The 24341-nt window shown below is 41.2% G+C and overlaps 2 long non-coding RNA genes across 2 annotated transcripts in view; one reads left to right on the forward strand and one right to left on the reverse strand.

Moving 5' to 3' along the window:
- Window positions 1-24341, forward strand: part of LOC136017677 (uncharacterized) — a 256952-nt gene that overhangs the window by 96499 nt on the left and 136112 nt on the right. The window contains exon 2 of the long non-coding RNA XR_010614038.1: window positions 16953-17064. This is a non-coding gene — a long non-coding RNA (uncharacterized LOC136017677). The remainder of the gene's footprint in view (window positions 1-16952; window positions 17065-24341) is intronic.
- Window positions 1-24341, reverse strand: part of LOC136017676 (uncharacterized) — an 829506-nt gene that overhangs the window by 28076 nt on the left and 777089 nt on the right. The window lies entirely within an intron of this gene.

Genomic DNA, 24341 nt, shown 5'->3' on the forward strand with positions numbered 1-24341 from the left:
CTGTATTTGTCCCTGGGGTAGCTGCACTGGCCATTGCAGCCAAAATTTGTGTAGCGACTACTTGTCGCTGGGCGTGGTGTAGCTGCTGTGCTTGGAGCTGGAGTAGCTGCGCTGACTGTTGCTTTGCCCTCAGATCCAGGGACAATTTTTTCCTTTTGAAGGTGCTGGATAGTGTTGAACAAGGCCCTGTAAGCATAGGCCAAGCCCCAGCACGTTGCCATGATTTGTCCATCTCTGGTATGGCCAGACTGACCACACACCTCATTTAAGTGTTTTACTAATTCTTCCAGATTTTGCACTTGCTCGGTGGTGAAATTCCAAAGTACTGGAGGGGCACAATGACCTAGATAGTTGCCCATACTATCCCACACACCCTGCCACTCATGGCTGTCCAGCCCTAGGGAAAATCTCTTGGTCCTCCTATATCATCGTTTAACCCCACACAAGGCCCAAACCTGACTCTGCTTAACTCTTGAAATCAGACGAAATGGTCGTGGGCAAAACACACTCTGTATGCATGCCAACATGGTGATCCCCATCACAATCAGCAAACAGGTCTCAACAGTATTAAAAGGCCATTCAAGAACTTCAAAACTCTCAAATGATGCTGTAAATGGTCTGAGAGGGGGGCTAGGAGGGTAAAAGAATGTCTCCTTCACAGGTTGACCCCCCGAGAAGGAGAAAAAAGATGTGTAATTGCTAAGCACCTTTATTATATAGCTCCCAAAGTATAAAGGTGGTGACCACATTGGGAACATAAGCCAGATCAGTTTCATGATCAATGATTCTATTGTATTACGAGTCATTATCATAAAGTACAATGAGACAAGAAACTTAGCCCAAGCCCCACACTTGAAAAACACTACCACAGCAAATACCAGCTCTAAGTAAGGTACGATATACTGAGACTGTGAGATAAAGAGGAACAACTTTGAGAGCCAATAAGTCAGCATTGTGATGAGTGACTATTAATCTAAAACAATGAATGCTTATCACAAATATGATTAGACACACCCTGGTCAGATCTGTCATTATCTCAACTCCTAATGCCCCACATTGGGTGCCAAAAAGAACTGTCGTAGTTCAAACAGAGCCACACAGCTTGTCCACTCACTCCCCCACCCTTTTCTCCCTCTTTCTTTCCTTCCCTATCCCCCACCCCTGCTCCCGGAGGGATGAGGAGGAGAATCGAGAGAATGTAACTCCCACGGGTTAAGATAAGAACACCCTAGGAACTAAGGTATAACACAAATCACCACTGCTACCACCAATGATAATAATGATAAGAGGAAGTAACAAGAGAAGAGAATACAATACCACCACCGAACGAGTTTGACACCTCCCAGAGAAACCCCTGCCCTTCCGGGTAACTCCCAGTTACCTCCCTCAGCATGATGTGCTGTGGTATGGAATACCTCCTTGGCTAGCTTGTGTCAGGTGTCCTGTCCCTGCCTCCTTCCGGCCTCCCCTCATCCCCAGCAGAGCATAAGGCTCAGAAAGTCCTTGGTCAGACTAAAACATCTGCGTTATCAGCTCTGTTCCCAGGCCAAAATCCAAAACACAGCACCGCACCAGCCACTAAGAAGGAGAAAAATGACTGCCACTGTTGAACCCAGGGCACATATTTCATAGAATTATAAGGATTTTGTTGAATTTGTTATTAAAAATATGCTGTAAGAGTTGTATTGGTTTGCTTCCCACCTGTTAAATGGCAGGGTCAGGAGGTGCAGGCAGCCTTGGCTCCTGGACTGATTCAGACTCTAAGGGTGTGATACCCCAATGATTTTAGCATCTTGTCTATGAACTCCGAGGTTTTAATCTCTTTTTTATTCTCTGAGGTCATCCCAGTTCTGGGTTTAAAATGTATAATAATACCTATTTTCAACAGATAATAAAACCAAAGAGGATAATATATCTTGAAATTTCATATTAAACTTCATGGAAGCTAGAACTGCTCAAACATAGCTCATATGCAACCTTCTTCATCTCTCTTGAGTGTGCAAGTATTTGATGCTGTCCCACATCACATCTTTGCCTCTAAATTGAAGAGGCATGGATTTGATGGATTTGACTCAGTGGATAGGAATTCGCTGGATGGTCACACTCAAAGACTAGCGGTCAAAAGCTGTTATGTCAAAGTAGAGATCAGTGACGTGTAGTGTTTCTCAGGGGTTGGTACTGGGCCCAGTGCTGTTTAATATCTTTGTCAGCAACATGGACAGTTGGATAGAGTGAGAGACCTGGGCTTGTTCAGCCTGGAGAAGAGAAGGCTCTGCAGAGACCTTAGAGTAGCTTCCAGTGCCTAGAGGGGCTACAAGAGACCTGGAGAGGGGCTTTGGACAAGGGCCTGTAGGGACAGGACAAGGGAGAATGGCTTTAACCTGACAGAGGGGAGATTGAGATGAGATCTTAGGCAGAAGCTCTTACCTCTGAGGGCGGCGAGGCACTGACACAGGTTGCCCAGGGAACCTGTGGCTGCCCCATCCCTTGCAGTGTTCAAGGCCAGGTTGGACAGGGTTTGGAGCAATCTAGTCTATTGGAAGGTGTCCCTGCCCATGGCAGGGGATTGGAACTGGGTGAGCTTTAAGTTCCCTTCCAACCCAAACCATTCCATGATATTCACACTCACTCTAATTCTTTACTTTGTCACTGTCATATCTGAACCTTTTTAAAGAAGTTTTTATACTAGTTTATCTTCACAGCATATGCTACACAAAGTTACGACACCTCCTGCTCTGAGCTGATGACCATAGTGAAAGAGGCAATTCACCTTTTGAGTGTTTTAAGTTATATCGGTTATTTCAAGTCAGAAAAATAATCTCATTCAACATGATAATAAATTAAGCTAATTATTGCAATCCTATCTGTTAATGACTTCTATATTACATGGATCAGAAAGCTGCCTTTAAACTTTTTATATCTCTTTGTTAAAATCACTTCTATTAAGTTTTTTGTCTTTAGTATTGTCTGAGTGCCTTACCTAAGTAATGAAATGCTTAAAAAAATGGTAAAGCAATTTCACTGTCATTATCTATAAATACAGAAATACCGTTCTGGCTTTTAACAGTGCAAAACTTGTTTTTTACTGGTAAGAGCTCTGGTAACAGATCATGCAGAACTTCAATAGATGACTTAGACAATGTCACATCCAAATGGTTCAGACCTGCAGTTGCTGTGTGGTAACATGTATTTTTACAAAGACACCTCAGTTGGATTCAGCGATAACCCCTTTATCTTGAAGCTGGTGTTACTGTGGCTGTGACAATTTAATCTTCCTTTGTCATTGTGGTAATAGTGTCCTTCTCCATGGTCTCGAAAAGTCACTTATAAATGAGATCAGCACTTTCTACCTACTGAAGCTCTAACAGTGGTTACAGTGAATTTTTTTTGAAATAACAAGTTTCCCTCAAAAAAAAAAACCCACTCATCAATAATACCTACCTCCGTTTCACCCTGCCCAAGCCAGAGGGGAGAAAGCAAAGACAGCAACCTTCCTCCTATTTATGGTCACTCAGCTAGATCTAAGCTAGGACCATATCTAAGAGTTGCCCTATCTTGTCAGACTAATGGCACACCTATCTATTTTGTCTTGGGGGCAACTATAAGGCCAAGGTTGGATGGTGCTTTAAGCAACCTGGTCTAGTGGAAGGTGTCCCTGCCCATGGTAAAGAGAGTTGTAACTAGGTGAGCTTTTAGGTCCCTTCCAACCTGGCCTTGAACACTGCCAGGGATGGGACAGCCACAGCTTCTCTGGGCAACCTGTGCCAGTGCCTCACCACCCTCATGGTGGTTGTTGTCTTGTGTTTGGCTGAGTTGTGAAGCTAGTAAGTTCTGGATAATGTCTGGATAAGGAGTAGGAGAAACTGATGGAGTCTTCAAAAAGTGTATTATGAGTCCAGGTAGGTTGGAGAGAAGTCTGTCTCTTTGAAGAACATGAGTTTTATAGTTGCTGTGTGAGAGCTCAAAGGTGGTAAGTAGTCCATTAAGCTATTGTACTTAAGCTAAGTGCCTCTACTTCAAAGCTTCACTTAAATAAGATGAATAGTGCCTTCCTACAGCTCCTGTCTTGCTTAGGAACTTGTGAAAAATAGACTTTCTTTTTCTTATTTATTTTCCTCTTCAGGCAACTCTTCATGTGACACCAGTTAAGTATTTTGGTGGTGGTGACTCATTTGATGAAGAGGTAAATGTCCAGATGGTAAAATCACTTGGCAGTAACTTCAAGTAAAAGGAATTTATTTGAATAGATACCTTTTTGCCAGCTCAGTAGTTTGCTAAAATTATAATTTAAAAATAGACAATTAAGGAAATTGAGTGAGTTTATTATAGAATTAACCAGCTCAAATAATGAACTTTATAGGCTTAAATAGTGACAATAGTCAATTTCTGGAAGATTATTGTTTCATTAATTTTCTCATTTCAGAATTTCTGTCTTAACAGAATTAAAATGTTCTCTGTGAGACTTTATCTACGGATACGTATTTGTACTGCACACTGTGCAGATCTTGGTTTTAAAGTGCTGGAGCAAAAATGAGAAAGTTTTGGTTCTGTTCTGAACTTCCCTTCCCTCTATTGGAAGCAAAGAGTATTTGGGAAGAATCACTCAAGTTTTCTTTTCTGGTTAGTGTTTTTTTTGGGGGGTCAGACATCAGTCTTTGGCCACTGTTCAGAGAAAGGACAAGGGGTATATGAAGCTGTTCTCATATTCTTAGTATGTGACATGAAACAAAGGATTTTCATTGCTGCTATGTACTCCCGGCTTATGTGTTCATGTTATTTTGTGGATTTAGTGTTTAGTGGGGCTGGTGTAGACTAATGAAGTAAATGGCAAACTTCTGTCTTTTAAGGAATACTTCTAGTTTATTTTTCTCTTTCTACTTTGTAAGCATATTTGCATATACTGATAAGGAGCCTTGAGCCTCAAGGACATAACTGCAGTCCAAGAATGTATTTCCCCAAATTTGAAAATGTGCACTTTGAAATGGTTTTTTATATGAAGTTCTGGTCTTTTTTTACAGGGTGATATTATGAGATCCTTTCCTCACCTGGAAAGTTAACGAAATTAATGAGTCTTGCTTTAGTGCTGCTGTAATTTTTGTTGTTGCTGATTTCTTTTAATTTTACTATTTTATTTGAAGGAAACAGAAACAATGTGTTTGCAATAGCCTTCTGCTTGTCCATATGTGTGATATGAGTAATATTACTTCTATTACACATGTGGTGGGTTGACCCTAATCTGATGTGAAGTCCCACCAAAGGAGCTCTATCACTGCCCTCCTCAAGCGGTCAAGTGAGAGAAAATACAGTGAAAGGCTCATGGGTCGAGATAAGGACAGGGAGAGATCACTCACCAGTTACTGTCATGGGCAAAACAGATTCAACCCAAGGAAATCCATGTACTTTATTACCAACCAAACCGGTTTAGGATAATGAGAAATAAAACCAAATCTTAAAACAGCTTCATCCCACTCCTTTCTTCTTTCTGGGCTCAGCTTCACTTCCCATTCCCTCCACCTCCTCCTTTCCCTGCCAGCGCAGGGGGACAGGGAACGAGGGTTGTAGTCAGTTCATTTCATGTTGTCTCTACTGCTCCTTCCTCCTTATGGGAGTATGTCTCACACTATTCCTCTGCTCCAGCATGCATCCCTTCCGTGGGGTGCATCTGTCAGGAGCAGGCTGCTCCAGCATGAGTCTCTTTCACAGGGTGCATCCTTCAGGAGCAGACTGCTGCAGCGTGGGTCCCCCACAGGCTCACCAGTCCTGCCAACAAACTGGCTCCAGTCTGGGCTCCGCTCTCCAGGGGGCCACAGGTCCTGCCAGGAGCTTGCTCCAGTGTGGGCTTCCCACGGGGTCACAGCTTTCTTTGGACACACCCTGATCTGGTGTGTGGTCTTGTGGGAGACCCATGGTGTCTCCATGGGCTGCAAGTGGGTATCTGCTCCACCACGGACCTCCATGGGCTTCAGGGGCACATCCCACCTCACTATGATCTTCACCATGGTCTGAAGGGGAACCTCTGCTTTGTCACCTGGAGCAATTCCTTCTTTCTTCTCCACTGACCTTTGGGTCTGAAGGGCTATTTCTCTCTTAGATTCTCTCTGTGGTTGCAGTTTCTGCTGCTCAGGGGTTTTCCCTCCCCTTTTAAAATAAGTTATCCAAAGGTGCTACCACTGATGGGCTTGGCCCTGGCCAGTGGTGGGTCTGTCTTGGAGCCAGCTGGCGTTGGCTCATGGGGGAAGCTTCTAGAAACTCCTCACAGAAGCCACACATGTAGCTCCCCTGCTACCAAACCCTTGCCTTTTAAACACAATACAACAGACAACACAATCATTTCTGCATGTCAAACAATAATGTCTGCAATCTCAGGGTAAGGAACCTCTTTTCCTTCTAATCATTTGTAGACATACTGAATTTATACTAATTTTGGAGATGAGCACTATATTAATTCTATAAATTGTTTTTCTATGAGAGGATTAAAAATTAATATCAAAATACCAGTTAGGAAACAAAACAGGTATTAAGCCATAAAAGGCAATATTATTGGTATTCTCTAAAAGGTTACAATTTTGAGAGAAAGTGTGTATGTATAATCTGGCCATTATTAATAACATCTCTAACAGCTATTAGACTAGAGGTTGCACATATAAACCCCATCTATACAAATTATAGTTTGCATATATAAATAATAATTAGTGTGCTGCATTTCAGCCTTCTGTCAGGATATCCTGAATTAGTGAGACAATTAATACATGGGGTTAGTTGTCTAAATATTTCCATAGATCTTATTTCAAGGTTGGAAGCAAGCAGTATTTAGAAAGTCTTATGTACTGTCAAACCTCAACATGAAGATTGTATTACAGCCTCATTAAGATCATTTACTTGAGCAATTCATGTTCCTGAGAGTGTGATCAGAAACAGAATGAAGAAAAAGTTACGAAGATATGAATAGTAACTGGATATATGATTGTCACCAGTTACTAGTATTTTAGAAAGGCTCCTGTTACATCTCAGTTAGTTCTGGCTACAAGTTGAGAAACAAAATAATTGCCTGATTTGGGTGTATTTAGTCTTTTACTACTTTAATGCATCCAAGATGTTGCAGGTAAAAGCTAGAACAAACTTGAAGTGTGTATCTATCTCAGAAACAGCAACCTTCTGCAAAGGTACTGATGGGGTTAAAGATGCTGCTGCCACTAGGTGTCATGCTGGGATCAACTCTTGAAGCATGAGTGATTATCAAAGGTGCTGAATGAAGGAACGGGATGTCCTTTGTGTGTTTTTACATCTAAAACGGCTAATTGTGCAGGCTTTAATTGCCATCTGCCTGACCAGTGTATCAAGAACATTCACAAGAGGCCAAAATCGTACATGTGCATGTAAGAAAGCATGTAAGAAAGCATGTAAGAAGTGATCATGCCACGCAACCTCAAGCAACAGTGGCTGAATGTTTCTGCTTTCATTTCAGATTATAGAGCCCTATCACAGAGATCCTCAAGTCACACGGACCTGCTCAGAAAAGCGTATTTAAATTGCTTCCTGTGGGTGTGTTTGGTAATGGGAGAAAAAGTGTACACTACTTTTAGTCCTTCTCCAATATTTCTATTGTATAAAGCTCAAACGACCCCCCCCCAAAAAAAAGCAAACCCAAACCCAAATAACAAAATCAAACCAAAAAAACCCTAGCCCAAGCATAATGCAGCTTTTTATACAGAACAAACCTTAGAAGGAAAGTTCCATTTCATAAGCACTGAACACAATGTCAAATAATTGACTTTATTGCTATTAGTTTCATAATATGAAAATCATCGTAGGATTGTGACTATGAAATCAGTATGAGGGCAGTTATTTTCTTTATTAAGCTTCTTGCATTCACTTACAGAAGTTGTTACGTTTCTTAACAGTTCCTTAACAGGAGGATCTTACCAATGTATGTAAATACTTGACGGGAAGAAGCTGATTCAGACTCTTGTAGGTGGTGCCCAGTGAAAGGACAAGAGGAAATGGGCACAAATTTGAAATGCTGGAATTTCTCATTTTCCATAAGAAAAATCTAACTGTGAGGTGATTGATTCCTCAACACATTGCCCAGTGATTCTGTAGAATCTCCTTGGAGATACTAGCAACCACTTGGGTGTGGCTTGGGACAACCTGCTCTATTTGCCGCTGTTTGAGCAGGGGGGTTGAATTTAGATGACCTCCAGAAGTGACTTCCAACCTCAACCCCTCTGTGATTCTGGGTGTTTTCATTCTTCCCATTGATCCAGCACTGAGAAAGCCTAACCCGTCTTCCCTCCCACAAAAAAAAAAAAAAAAAAAGAAAAAAAACACCAAAAAACCCCAAAACAATAAACAAACAAACAACCTCCCCAGAAACAAAAATTCAGTGCTAAGCCTTGTGATCATAGGTTTTAATTGTCAAGCAGCAATGAACTTCCAACAGGAAGGTTTTTACAACAGGAAAAAAGATTTCCTTGCACCATATACTATATGCTTAACAGCTGATGAAGTAGATTTTATCTGTTGAAACTGTTACACGTATTGTTCTGTCCCAGACTTGTACATAGCTGAAGTAACTCAGGTACTGTGAAAATTTCTCACTGTTCTGCAGTTCATTAAGGCTAGTCCTCCATACATTAGAAGTTTCTGTGCTGGAAATGAAAGTATTACTTGGATGTATATATAAACATCATCATCTTCTGCACAAACTTTCCCAGACATACCAGGTATCATAAAGAAAAACCTTATTCTGGCACATTTGAGTTGACAGGGTCAAAAGGGTATCTAGCGCACTTGGAGGATAGCACATTATGCAGTACCTGTCCATCAGTGTGATGTTTGACCTCACAAACTACATTAGTAGATTTGTGCCTCCATTGCACAAAATATGATTTTATATTAGTATTATCTGTTAAATAACTGCCTAGTCTTAGCCTCTCACCTAAATTCTCCATTTACAAACATGAAACAGATTATGTTGGCAGTTCTTCGACAAAAAAAAAAAAATGTATGTAGGTCAATGCAGGTGGTAACATATGCTGCAAGCTCACACAATAGCTTTTCTGGGGTTTCTGTTCTATACATTTAAATTCTGTTATTTCAGGCCAGTGATGTGCTGAGATACCAAAAATTTAAAACCCACTCTCAAAGATTTTTTATTTATTTTCTATTTTGGCTTTTAGTCTGTATCCAGACCAAGACTGGTTGTCTTGGTGTATAATGATACTAAATGCTTTACTTAGAGGCTATGTGTTTGTTGCACAGTGTTTAGCCCAGCAAGACTCTAATCCATGCTCTTTGTGCCTTGTCTAAATGGTAGTGAAAAATATATTACTGGTAATTAAAGAAGCAGAGAAGTTTCTCATTCCTTTAATTTGGTATTTTCATTTATATGTGTGAAGTTATAATGTGCTTGTACACGGCATCATAGAATCACAGACTGGTTTGGGCTGGAAGTGACCTTAAAGCTCATCCAGTTCCAACCCCCTTGTATGGAGATGACAGCAATGTTGAATACACATACAAGTTTCATGACAAGTGATCCTATCATATCTTAAGCCAGTGTTACAAAGTACAACAACATGATAACTTTAGCCCCGTTCCCGTAGGTGATAAACTGCACAACAGGGAACACAGACTGGAAGTAAGGTATTACATTTATTACATAGTCCAACTTTAAGAATAAGTGCAAGAACTCTGAGTGGAAATACAGCAACATTGTGGTCAGTGACTATTAAACTAATAGAATGAATGATTATAACAGGTTTGGGTGCCAAAAAGGACTGTCGTGATTTAAACCCAGCTGGTAACTTAAGTACCACACAGCCCAGTGGGACGGTGAGAGGAATTAGAGAAACGTAAAACCTGTGGACTAAGATAAGAACAGTTTAGTAATTGAAAGAAAATAAGCTTATAAATATTTAATACACATAGGAAAAAAACCACAAAAGAATAAAACCCGAGGAACCCAGATGATGCATGATACAATTGGTCACCACCCACTGACCAGTGCTCAGCCCAACCCGAGTAGTGATCTGTCCTTCTGGGTGACTCCCCTCAGTTTATATACTGCACATGATGTGCTGTGGTATGGAATATCTCTTTGGCTAGTCTAGGTCAGGTGTCCTGTCTCTGCTTCCTTCCAGCTCCTTGTGCGCCTCCTCACTGGCAGAGCATGAGACTGTAAAGTCCTTGATTGGGGTAAGCATTACTTAGCAACAACTAAAAACTTTGGTGTGTTATTAGCATTGTTCTCAGACTAAAGCTGAAATACAGCATTGCACCAGCTACTTAACTCTATGCCAACCAAAACGAGGATAGGCATGCTCTTTTATTTAGAAGAAAATATTACTAAAATAAAAAAAAAATACAGATTATTTCATAGTTCTGATTTGGGTGGCTCTCCAGCTGTGGGAATAAGTGAGTTAGGCAGAATTTATTGCTAACAGTTTGTATCTTCAGTTAGAAAAGCTGTTTTTAGGTAACACTAGTTTATTGGTGTTATCTGTGATATAGGATAGAGCAAGTCCATACCTCCCGTATGAAGACAGGGTGAGAAAGTTGGGGTTGTTCAGCCTGGAGAAGAGAAGCTGCGTGGAGACCTCACAGCAGCCTTCCAGTATCTGAAGGGGGCTACAGGGATGTCACAGAAGCACTCTTCATCGGGGACTGTAGCAACAGGGCAAGGGTGAACGGGTTTAAACTTAAACAGGGGAAGTTCAGGTTAGATATAAGGAAGAAGTTATTTTCTATTAGGGTGCTGAGGCACTGGAACAGGTTGTCCAGAGAAGTGGTAAATGCTTCATCCCTGGCAGTGCTCAAGGCCAGGTTGGACAGAGCCTTGGGCAACGTGGTCTAGTGTGAGGTGTCCCTGCCTGTAGCAGGGGGGTTGGAACTAGATGATCTTAAGGTCCTCTCCAATCCAAATTGTTCTGTGATTCTGTGATCCCATGATCCCTCAAGCTTTACCAGCCATTTCAGGTTGTTAGCTCAGCAATGGAACTGCTTTTAGGCCTGTGCTCTAAACTACATTTCAGTTTGGAAAATAAAACCTCTGTAAATCTTCTAAGAGAGAAGATGTCCTTTTTCTTTCAACTCTGTCCTTCAGGGTTCCATAATCATTGAAGCTCCTCTGCATTTGAAAAGCAATCACTGTAATATATTTGCTACTAAAATCTAATTAATAGTAGGCAATGAAAATAGAAGGTCTTGTTTGCTTTACCAAAGGATAAACTTTTTGCCACTCACCTTGTCTGTGGTGTGGTTCACTTTGGAGTGAACTGTTCAAATACAATGTTTGCATAAGCCTGAATGAACTTTGAGAAGCCACTCAAATGTCACATTTCCCTGAGTCTTGTCACAGTGTTCATCCAATCAGAGACTTATCTTCTTCTAGCTATTTACTTAGAAAAGTGTGTTAGAAGCTGTATCTTAACGGTCTTTTTCTTGGGGATTCTCTGACATTGGTGTGTCCTTGTTTCACAGAACGTGCATTCACTGGATGGAATTAATGACTTCTATCATGGGCTATGCACTGCAAACATCTGAGGATGATTGCCTTTAAAGCCAGTTAATAGGAGTATGCTTCTCTCTTTGTGTTTGGTTGATCTGGAATATGATGAATGATCGTAATCTCATTCGTAGTGTTAGATCTGAGACATCACTGGTGTCATGTATATACCATGCTGCCTATATAACATGAGTTTTTGTATTGGACGGGGCTTTGAACACTTTGGTCTAGTGCAAGGTTTCCCTGCTTGTGTCAGGAGGTTGGAACTGGATAAGCCTTAAAGGCCGTTTTGACCCAAACCATTCTGTGTTTAGAACCAAGTGTCTTATGTCATTTCTAAACCTATTGTGCTTTGTGTGGCCTATGGTCTTGCCCTGTAGACATGTGGCCCTCAATGAGGGTACTGGGATTTTAGCAATTTACTAAATGGTTTCACCAAGTCTAGAATAATGTGTTCCTTCTTAAGGTCTCAGCACATACTAGAAAAATTGCTGGGTTTGATCGGTTTTGGTTTATAAGTCAACCTTTCAAGCATAGTATGTGTGTGATTTTCTTACGGACTATGTGAAGGAGTCTTGGGTGACATGGTTTAGTGTGTGGTGTCCCTGCCCATGGCAGGGGGGATGGAACTAGATGATCTTAAGGTCCTTTCCAACCCTAACTATTCTATGATTCTATGAGTCTATAATTACTCAATTGGAAGTTTCTATGTTTCCAAGCTGTAGCACAATATTCTTCAAATTATGAATTTATGCTTACTCTGTCAAGTTGATTCATTTCCATGACATCAGTAACTGTTGTGGAGCATACACTGGAACTGAGGTCTCACTTCCGAAATCACTCTTACTTTAGTTATAAAATGGGGTGGTTATAAAGATCACAGGCATGACAATGACCTACCACAAAATAAATAAATCTTGGTTGCATAGTTTAAACCTGAAACAAAATAAACAATAAATTTTTCACTTGTGTATTTGGTTGACAGGCTGTAGGTCCTTGTGCAGCTAAAACTGCCAAGGTAAACATAATATGAAAATTTCTCTATTTGTGGAGATGACAGGAAAAGATGCAGTTCAATAGAAAATTCAATACCGCATATTTACCATAAAATGATTGAGACTGGTGAAATAAAGTATGTTCTTGTGTACAACTGCCGACAACACCAAGAGAAAATGAGAGAACAGATTTAGAGGAGGTAGGAATTCCTTGGAAGATCAATAAAAAGAAGTTTGATGACACATACTGCCTTAGGGCTCTTATGTCTAAGCGATGGGGTGGGAATAATGTTTACAAAGCACAAGGTGAGTGGGTTGCCTGCACAGTACAGAAGAGCATTGTTTTTCTTGGCATTGTCACAACATGTGCAGTTTCATGTACTATTTGTGTGTACTTTGACTACTGGGCTTCACAAATTTTCTGTCTGGGTATTTTTCTTGCACCATTCTGTTGGAACAAGTCCAGAGGAGGGCCACGAGGATGATCAGGGGACTGGAGCACCTCCCGTATGAAGACAGGCTGAGGAAGTTGGGGCTGTTCAGCTTGGAGAAGAGAAGGCTGCATGGAGACCTCATAGCAGCCTTCCAGTATATGAAGGGGGCCTACAAGGATGCTGGAGAGGGACTCTTCATCAGGGACTGTAGTGACAGGACAAGGGGTAATGGGTTAAAACTTAAACAGGGGAAGATTAGATTGGATATAAGGATGAGGTTCTTTCCTGTGAGGGTTTGAGGCACTGGAATGGGTTGCCCAGGGAGGCTGTGAATGCTCCATCCCTGTCAGTATTCAAGGCCAGGTTGGACAGTGCCTTGGGTGACATGGTTTAGCATGAGGTGTCCCTGCCTATGGCAGGGGGGTTGGAACTAGATGATCTTGAGGTCCTTTCCAACCCTAACTGTTCTATGATTCTATGAATTCTCTGTTATGACAGATTGTAATCTATCCTGCATAAATTATATTTGGGATTGGGTGGCTTTATTTAGCAGATTCATATTTCTGTTTTGATACATTATTCTGGATTTATCAGTGGTTTCTTTCTGAGTTTCTACTCTCAGATTGCAGTTATAATCTAGTATGTAAGCCTAAGTCATCTCAGCCTTTGAAAACAACAAGATTGGTCCTCAGCTTTAGATCATTCACAATCACAGAAAGGTTTGGGTTGGAAGGAATCTTAAAGCTCATCCAGTTAATTTTTTTCCTTCATCTTTCTATCTTTTTGTTCTGTCATATGAAACCCATGATCCCTTTGCTCCTTTTTACATGATGTGCAAAACTCCAAAGTTGCTTTCACAGTCCTTGACTGGCTTTATCACTGTTCTGGGAAACAGTCGCCATGGGTTTCTTGCAACTACACAGTGCTTGCAGATACACTGAGCAGTAGTCTTTCACATTCTTCAGCTGCCCTGGCTGTATAGAAGCCCTATGTAGGGCAGGACCACTCCAGCCCTCCTTTCAGGCAGTTTTTTAACTTATTTTGCTTTGCTCTTGGAACAATGGCCCAGTAATGAGAACAACAAAAGTGTATGACTTTGTTCTAATTGACTGGTATTGTAGAATGTGTACCACAGTCATTCTGGAGGACTCTTAACAATTCCTAAAGGTGTGATTCCTCATTAGCAACGCTACCAGCCACCCAGGATTCATTTATAATAGACTGCTGTTCTTTCTGAAAATAATTTCTGAATGTATATATATGCAAATCAAGTCTATTGTGTGTGAACAGTTATTTCAGTACATCAAGCCGTTTAAAACTCTTCTGTACAGGAGATCTGCATGAGAAATGGAGTGGAACCACTTGCTTCCTGACCAGGAAATCCCATGACTGAAATAAAAAGCATCTGCTTCCATGTTTAGATACAACAGAGACTAATTTAAAAGTTTGTTTAGGTGTAACATTCTGAGAATTACTACCTTTAAAAATATTGATCTCAAATTTTAAGTATCAGGAATTTTGCAGACTGAGGATGTCAGGAGGGCTATTGCTTATTTGCTTTTTGCTGCTTTCCTCTCTTTGCCTAACAGCTTGCTCAAATAAATATTCTACTGCTAGGTCCCCCTGCTTCAGTTTGGAAAAGCATATTGGCACAATATAGTAGAAGAGGAAGAAAGAAAACCATTCAGTTGGATGGCAGTACTGAAAAATAAAGGAAGAAAAAAGATAGTTTCAGGATCAGTCAAAACTATTCTGCTCTTACACCCAAATTGAGGCATGTAGTGTCAACTCATTCTTTAAAATGAGTTTGGATAATTTTCAAAAATTACTGTTGAGTGAAATATATGATTTAAAAAATATATCTCCTAATGCAAATTATTATGGTGTCTCAAACACTTTCATAAAGAAGACAATCAGTATTTGAGATGTTCCCTTTTCATCTCAAAATATTAGATTAATTGCATTTTGAACTTAATATTTACAAATTGAGTTTGAATTAACTTTTTCTCTGAGACTGTTTTTGATAGATGTGCTGCTTATCAGCAAAGGTGAAAATAAGAACCAAAAATAGAGGGCGGGGAGGAAATGCATGTTATACATGGAAATACGTGTAGAAAGGATTAAAAAAATATATCCAAATTTTCATGTCAGAATTTCTTTAAAAATCAGACTGAAGACGGAGGGATTGCATCTATTTATGGAAATCAGTTGTAACAGCATTGAACACATGATACATCACAGAGGTTTAAATCACAGCAGTATGGAGCACACTGGCTTCTGACATTTCCAATTGACTTGCCATCCTCCAGGCTATGCCTGCCGTAGCTTAATAAACTTCTTAATGTCGCCAGTCTACTACCTATAATTATCATGAAACAAATAGGAAATCTCATATTCCAAAAATGAAAACGAGGCATATTTATTTACAGTTGGTATTTACAACTGCTGTAGCTTGTGCTGAACAGGTTTACTGGGTGCTTTCATTCCCTCCCTCTCCCCAGTGGAAGGAATTAACTTTTCTGTATTGCACCATTTGTGAATTAAGGGCAGAAGTTTTAATTTATTAAACTTCTGCAATTAGCTTACTTCCGAAAGTAATCCTCTTCCTTATTTTCTCTCCACTATGTCTCTTTTCTGCTTCATCATTACTCAAGACTAACTTTGTTGCCATTGACTCTGAACATACAGCTTGATGTCAGAGAATTGTCCCCTAAAATAAACAATATTTTTGCCCTTCCTTTTTTCCTCTTCTAGATACAGATATTAACATTCAGTGAGCAGCACGTGCTTTTCTGCTGCTGAATTCAGAGCTCACTGAATGCAGTTACTATCAGTGCTCCTTTCTTCTCCCGTGCCAATAATACAGTTTAAGTGTAGCCAGATCTATGTTTGCTGTTCTTGGAAGAATACAATGTGGTAGAATGCAGAAGGTTTTTCCAAGATGCTCTTACAGTATCCAAGCATTGTATAAGCACGGATACTGAAGCACAATGATTATTCCTTTGTTTCATTCCTTTCATTCCTTTCTTCCCACTGCAGTCATTCTGAGACAATGATTATTTCACTTTCTGGGGTAATTAGTTTTGTGATTAAATTAGGAGCAATATAAAATCGCCTGGCTTTGTACAGTTCTTTGCAATTTAAGATTTGTTTACTTTGAAGATTCCCTATGACATTTATCACTGGACTGTGACAGATCTTATTAAGAATAAGAGAATCAAGGACTCAGAATTTCTGAACATCATAACTTCTGTTGTGTGCAACTAGGGCTGTGTATCCTTGTACCAAAGCTTTGAGAGTTTACGGATATAGAATCTACAAAGGGTTGTACATTCCATCCACAACACAGCCATATAATCAAAACTATAAGGTATGTCCTTGCATTTCTTCCTACAAGGCATCCTTTCCTTGCATGAATTTGTACAAGTGTATGTATGTTTACTTTAAAAAGATTGAACTTAGGAACAGATTAGGAATCCATCCATGTTGTTCACACATAGGTACACAAGTTTTCAATTACCACTAAATATTTTATTGCCTTTTTTTAAGTCCTTGAATTTTCAAAAGTCCTGCTGAAATGGAACTGTGAAATACTCTGGCACCTGGAAGAAAGATACTAATAATTTTCCAATTTCTTTTTTTCCCTTCTCTGTTTACCCTCATGTGTGCCTTCTGTGGTTCACATTATGATTCGATAACTCCAAAATTTGAATACATACATGAAAAACAAGACAATGCCATTTTTTGAATGCAAAATTATGTGTGTGTGGTGGAAGAGGTCTCCTGTTTTGTGAAGGACATGTTAAGCTGATACTTTTTAAGAGGAGTCATTTAGAAGTGTTCAAAGCCAGGTGTAACAGGGCTTGGATCAATCTGGTCTGGTGGAAGGTATCCCTGCCAATGGCAGGGGGTTGGAAATGGATGAGCTTTAAGATCACTTCCAACCCAAACCATTGTTAAGCTAAGAAAGCCTTTCGCTTGACTTTATGGAGTCTGAAATGAGTTCACTTTTTCTAGGGCTGAAGCTAGAAGCAACAGAATGCTAAATGAACATAAGTAAAAATAGATACTGAAATAATGATGCTGAGACAGAATGGTTAAGCGCTTCCCAACAACTCCACAAGCACTGGTAAGTAGAAAATAAGTCTTAATTTCTGTGCATTTTGTAATTATAAAGTAACTCATGTTTTCGAAAACTGTGTTCTTGACTCAGTCATCATTGTAGTAGTCACAAAATGGACTTTCCTAGAAGAGTTTTTTGACCAGCCACCAGAACTGAGACCTGTAGTGGAGGCACTGTTTGTGCAGTCAAACGCACTGGTTCCATTGACTGGACTGCTGCTTTCAGCCAGGGAAAGGTGAGGAGAACCCCTCAGGGTCACAAGACCTGGCAGGATTATAATGGGTCTAAGCCAACTCTTAAACAGGGTGACATATGTAAGTGTCTTTCCTTAGCCTTTGTTCATATTGTGCTTTTTGCCTTTACCTACAGTCTTGTGATTTTTGCTTTGCTTTTGATGTATCTTCAAAGAATTTCACAAATAAATTGGAAATAAGGAACTGTTTCTCACAAATAATAATGCCGTTTTTCTTGATTAGTAAATGAAACTTCTTGAGGAAAAATACCCTACCACTCAACACAAGTAACAGTCCAGATCTGACTCTTGAATTTTGCCTGTTTTAGCAGGGAAACAAAGATAGTTTGACATTCTGAGATGGGAGGTACACTAAGCCACTAATTTAAATGTGTTGTGGGCTCTCTAGCTTGTAAATTCCAAGGAAAATGAGCAAAACATCTACTGTGGGAACGAGATGGAAAATGCAGATTTCAGATGATGGTAAATGTTATTGATGTTTCATAAACTGGTAAAACCTCACTTAAAATTGCATTTTTAGCTACTCCCTGTTCAAATAGTGTTGTATACGAACAGCTTTAAGGGCAGGTTATCTGTCTGATTTGCTTTCCAACTTGCTTGTGCAGCACTAGAGGGTTTAAAAGATGGATAAACTCCAATTATGTTTTATGTTAATAGGTATATTTTTTTTTCTACATATAAAGGTAACTTAGCAAAATGATTCTTTGGATCTCAATCTGAACTTCATTTTCTGAACTTAGCATGAAGTGTGTGTCCAGTATGTGTCCTTAAGAATAAAGGAAATGCCAGAATCAAAAGTCTATATATAGCAGGATTTCAGCTACTTGACTATCATGGTCAGAAGCTGAAGCTACATCTGATAGGCAGTTCATATGTTTAGGTTAGTGTATTTATGAAGGCCAACAAGCAGGCAGAAAAAAATAATTTAACAGTGCCACCTCTCACAGCTCAGTAAAATGAGGGCCAATGTAACCTGTGAAGAGCTTAAAAACAATAGAATTAATAAATTAAACCTGAACATTTCAATTTTGTGGAGCCCAATCTCTTGTTCTATTAGAGACAAATAATTATTTTTATCAGGTACAGGAAATCTTTCAATAATAATAATACCTTTAAAATATTAAACTCATATATCATTACATGAGGTATTTAATGTCTTCCTTACATGTCCAAAGGGGACGATTACATAGCTGGAAATTAACTTTTATTAAATAGGGATTTGTGAATTCAGTGAACTGATAACACAGGAATAGTGAGGCTCAAACTCTATTTTAGATCTAATGAAAGAATGTAATTATTAAATCATAACTTTAAATTTCTTTTTCTCTTTTGAACTTATCTATCTTGCACAGACTCATAGTTATCAAATGCAACACCCTAAAACATGGCAGATACTCATTCCACGACTATTATTTTATTGGAATAATTTCTGCCAACAAATTCTGGAGTCTGTCATCAGCCACGACCTTTACACTAGACTCTGAAATTACAGTAAAAATTGATTTGTTCTTAGTATCAAGATTTTATAGTACAAACATCTGTGCTTGTGATGAAATGCAAAGGAAGTATATATTGCCGTTTGTCTGCCCATTAGGTGTGATACAAACACACAGCAGCCTGCTATCACTGATTTTTCTTTACACAAAATAAATTGGTAGATGTCAGAGTGGATTTTTCAAAAGCAATATTAAGCTCTTTAATGAAGTGTTGTAGGAAATGGTTCTAAGGAGTCCTCTCCAAAAGGGGAAAAGACAGCATGGGAAAAATTATCAATTGGCACAATTGAAAGGGTGATGAAGTTTGTCAGCTGTAGTAGGAGACAGCCTCTTTTTGCACATGAAACATCAGACAGTAATAGGAAAGATGAAGAAGGATATTAAGCATGTGACAGCATGTGCTACTGGTTAGGTGATAGTTGGCCTTGTACCTACAGTTGTGTCTTCATTGTGTCTGCTTCTGGCTTTGGAGATAGGTCTGGTAATATGAAGGACTGGCAGCAGAGACTTTGGATAATGGTTGGGAAAGAAAATGAATTAGAAACATTGCTTTAGGTGTGCTGAGCTTAATATGGGTGTCATGCTTCCACACCTTGAACAGAGAGGCCAATACTTCATTTTCAGAGAAGTCAAATTTGAAGTAGAGAGATACACAATGATTGATTGTTTCTTATGGGTAAAGCCTCTACAAAAATTCCAGTGAACCCTGGAGAGGTGGCTGACAGCTTGATGAAGGAATGAATAAAGGAATATAAAAGGAGAACTAGAAGGATGCAAAATTTTGTACCAAAAAGTTTTAAGTGGCTGGCAGAATTAGCAGAATGTGGGTGGAAACCTCATTCTAAGCTTTGAGCAGGAACAGATTATTCAGAAACATAGCTGAAAAATGCCCTTATCTATGTCACGCTGAGATGTTCTGCGCTTATCTGGAAAGAAACTGATAGTCCAGGCCAATGGTAAATGGAGACCTTGGGGTCACTGCTGAAATCACCAGTGGAGAATGTGTTTTCATGTTATGAACTGGTCTAGAGCCACTCACTCATCTCTTGGAAGTTATAAGATTGTCTATAGTAATTGCAGTGTCTTTTATAAGCAGGATAAATCTTGAATAAGACCTGCCAGAAGGCAGCCTTGGCTTTAAATCTGTTTAAAAAATATGTATTAGAGAGGAAAAAATGTAAGCTATCCTACAGCCTGAAGCAAAAACCTTTTATCTCTCTTTTGTCATATCTAAGTATCTGCTGCAGATCTTTGGCACTGGAAGGAACCCTGCCAATTTACAGAAAAAGTTTCTTATTTTTTCCTTCAGAGCCTTGTGAAAAAAATTACGGAATTTTGGGGGTAGTGGATATTTTCTTTTTTTTTTTTTTTTTTAGACTTTCAGAACATATCTACAACTGAAAAAAAATTACAACAAAAATGATTGTTTAGTAGCTTTTGGAGAGTATTTAAAGATTTTTTGGTCCACATCCTGCACAGATAACTAGAATTTTCTCAGTATTCATCAGGGAAGATTTGAGGAAGAGAGTCTGGAGACAAACTTCTCCATATTTTGTCTCCAAAAGGTAGAACTTCGAGGAAAACATTAAGGCCCACCTGGCAGAGCTCCAGGTGAAGAGTTTGACCCTGTCATGGCTTCAGCCGTGATTTCTCATGAAAAATTAATTCTCTATTCACAGAATCACAGAATCCCAAGGGTTGGAAGGGACCTAAAAAGATCATCTAGTCCAACCCCCCTGCAAGAGCAGGGTAACCTACAGTACATCACACAGGAACTTGTCCAGGCGGGCCTTGAATATCTCCAGTGTAGGAGACTCCACAACCCCCCTGGGCAACCTGTTCCAGTGCTCTGTCACTCTTACAGTAAAGTTCTTCCTGATGTTAACGTGGAACTTCCTATGCTCTAGTTTACACCCATTGCCCCTTGTCCTATCACTGGATATCACTGAAAAAAGCCTAGCTCCATCATCCTGACACCTACCCTTTACATATTTGTAAACACTGATGAGGTCACCCCTCAGTCTCCTCTTCTCCAAGCTAAAGAGACCCAGCTCCCTCAGCCTCTCCTCATAAGGGAGATGTTCCACTCCCTTAATCATCTTTGTGGCTCTGCTCTGGACTCCTTCAAGCAATTCCCTGTCCTTCTTGAACAGAGGGGCCCAGAACTGGACGCAATATTCCAGATGCGGCCTCACCAAGGCTGAGTAGAGGGGGAGGAGAACCTCTCTTGACCTACTAACCACTCCCTTTCTAATGCACCCTAAGATGCCATTTGCCTTCTTGGCCACAAGAGCACATTGCTGGCTCATGGTCATCCTCCTATCCACCAGGACCCCCAGGTCCCTTTCCCCTTCACTACTTTCCAGCAGGTCAACCCCCAGCCTGTACTGGTACATGGGGTTGTTCTTCCCCAGATGCAAGACTCTACACTTGCCCTTGTTAAATTTCATCAAGTTTCTCCCCGCCCAACTCTCCAGCCTGTCCAGGTCTCGCTGAATGGCAGCACAGTCCTCTGGTGTGTCAGCCACTCCTCCCAGTTTTGTGTCATCAGCAAACTTGCTGAGGGTGCACTCAGTTCCCTCATCCAGGTCATTGATGAAAATATTAAACAGCACCGGTCCCAGCACCGACCCCTGAGGAACTCCACTAGTCACAGACCTCCAGCTAGATTCTGCGCCATTGACCACAAATCTCTGCCTTCTTCCTTTCAACCAGTTCTCGACCCACCTCACTACTTGATCGTCAAGCCCACACTTCTTTAGCTTTTCTATGAGGATGCTGTGGGAGACAGTATCAAATGCCTTACTGAAATCAAGAAAAACTACATCTACCGCTCTACCATCATCCCTCCACCTAGTCACTTCCTCATAGAAGGCTATAAGGTTGGTCATACATGACTTCCCCCTCATAAAACCATGTTGGCTGTTCTTAATGACCCCCTCATCCTTGATATGCCTAGTGATGGAGTCAAGAATAAGTTGTTCCATCCATCATCTTTCCAGGGATGGAGGTAAGGCTGACCGGTCTATAATTACCCGGGTCCTCCTTCTTGCCCTTCTTATAGATTGGTGTGACCTTTGCCATCCGCCAATCCTCAGGCACCTCGCCCGTTTCCCACAACTTACCAAAGATGATGGAAAGTGGCCTAGCAATGACCTCCGCCAGCTCCCTCAGCACCCGTGGGTGCATTCCATCCGGACCCATCGATTTACAGATGTCCAGTTTGCATAGCTGATCCCTAACCCAATCCTCATCTACCAAAGCAAACTCCTCCTTTGTCCTGACTCCTTCTGGGGCTATAGAAATCCGGGGCCCTCGGGGAGAGTCTGCAGGAGTAAAGACAGAGGCAAAGAAGGCATTCAGCACCTCTGCCTTCTTTATATCCTTTGTCTCCAGGGTACCCACTTCGTTCAGCAGTGGGCCTATATTGCCTCTTGTGTTAGTTTTATTTGCTGTGTATTTGAAGAAGCCCTTTCTATTGTCTTTAACCCGACTAGCAAGATTGAGTTCCAAGGAGGCCTTAGCTGTCCTAATTGCCTCCCTACATCCTCTAAGAACTGTCCTATATTCCTCCCAAGCGGCCAGCCCCTCCTTACATAATCCATAGATTCTCCTTTTCCACTTGAGTTTGCCCAGCAGCTCCTTGTTTAACCACGCCGGTCTCCTAGATCCCTTACTTGACTCCCTACTCATTGGGACGCTCCGATCCTGAGCTTGGAAGAAGCGGTCCTTGAATGCTAACCAACTATCTTGAGCCCCTTTACCGCCTAGTACACTTTCCCATGAGACTTCCCTTAGCAGTTGACTGAAGAGGCCAAAGTTGGCCCTTTGGAAATCCAGAACTGTGGCTTTGCTAGGTATTCTATTCCTCCCACACAGGATCCTAAACTCCACCATCTCATGGTCACTGCAGCCAAGGCTGCCATTGACCGTCACCACTTCGACCAAACCCTCCTTATTGGCGAGTACTAAATCTAGCAGCGCTGCTCTCCTAGTTGGTACGTCCACCATTTGCATTAAGAAATTATCATCAATGCACTCGAGGAACCTCCTAGACTGTGAATGACTGGCTGTGTGAGTCTTCCAGCAAATATCGGGGTAGTTAAAGTCCCCCACGACGACTAAGGCATGTAGTCGCGAGGCTACTTCCAGTTGCCTGTAGAAAGCCTCATCAACTCCTTCATCCTGATCAGGAGGTCTGTAATAGACCCCCACAACTGTATCACCCGTGCCAGTCTGCCCCTTGATTCGTACCCACAGACATTCCACTTGCTCCTCATCCGACCCCGGACAGAACTCAATACATTCTAGTTGCTCTCTCACGTAAAGAGCAACTCCACCACCTCGCTTTGCTGACCTATCTTTCCTAAAAAGGACATAGCCATCCATGACCACATTCCAGTCATGTGAACTGTCCCACCATGTCTCTGTAATTGCCACTAGATCATAACCTTTAGCCCGCACACAGACTAGATTCTAACTCCTCCTGTTTATTCCCCATGCTGCGTGCATTGGTGTACAGGCATTTCAGGGAGCCAGTCCTAGTACCCTTTTTTCCCTGCGGGACAGGGTCTAAAAAGCTATCCTTTCCCAGAAGTGAAACAAGAGATTGATAGTCCTCCTTAGCCCGCCATCCTTCAATCCCTAGCATGTTCCTCTTGGGCTTGTCCCCAACAGGCCCAGTTAAATCCCCTCCCCCCTTCCTAACTAGTTTAAAGCCCTGTCAATAAGCCCTGCTAACTCCTGCCCCAAAACCCTTTTTCTTCTCTGGGACTGGTGTATCCCGCCTGTCACCAGCAAACCAGGTGTCCCATACAGCAGCCCGTGACTGAAAAACCCAAACCCCTGCCTTTGGCACCAGTCACGTAGCCATACATTAACCTGCAGAGTCTTCTTATATATCCCTTCACCCTCGCTTGCAACAGGTATGGAGGCAAACACCACTTGCACTCCAGACCCTTTAACCAGCCGTCCCATTGCCCTGTAGTCTCTCTTCATTGCCCTTACGTTCCTCGTAATAATTTCGTCACTGCCAACCTGAAAAACCAGCAGTGGGTAGTAGTCAGACGGCTGCACCAGTTCAGAGAGTTTCTTTTTAACATCTCTAATCCGAGCCCCAGGCAGGCAGCAGACCTCCCTGTGGGGTGGATCCGGTCGACAAATGGGCCCTTCTGTTCCCCTCAGAAGGGAGTCACCCACCACAATTACTCTTCTTTTCTTCTTGGTTGGGGAAGTTCTGAGGCATGGGGGTGAGTGACTAGCCCTGGGTGACTCACTAGATAGATTTGCCTCACCATCTCCATTCACCTGGCCCTGAATTTCCAAGACCTCGTACCTGTTATTCAAGGGCAATTGGGAGGGAGGAAGGGATTGTGAGGGTTTTCGCTTACCACTCTGAGGAGGAACCTCCCTCCATCCATCCTTGTCCATTAAGCTCTCTCCTTCTGTCTGATGGTAGGAGGGAAGGGGATCCATAGCTTGTTGAACCACTTCCCTCTGCCCTTGCCTTAGGGTGTGGTTCCACCAATCTATTT

The sequence above is a fragment of the Lathamus discolor genome, chromosome 6 (genome assembly GCF_037157495.1).
Source record: "Lathamus discolor isolate bLatDis1 chromosome 6, bLatDis1.hap1, whole genome shotgun sequence".
In the NCBI taxonomy this organism is placed as follows: domain Eukaryota; kingdom Metazoa; phylum Chordata; class Aves; order Psittaciformes; family Psittacidae; genus Lathamus; species Lathamus discolor.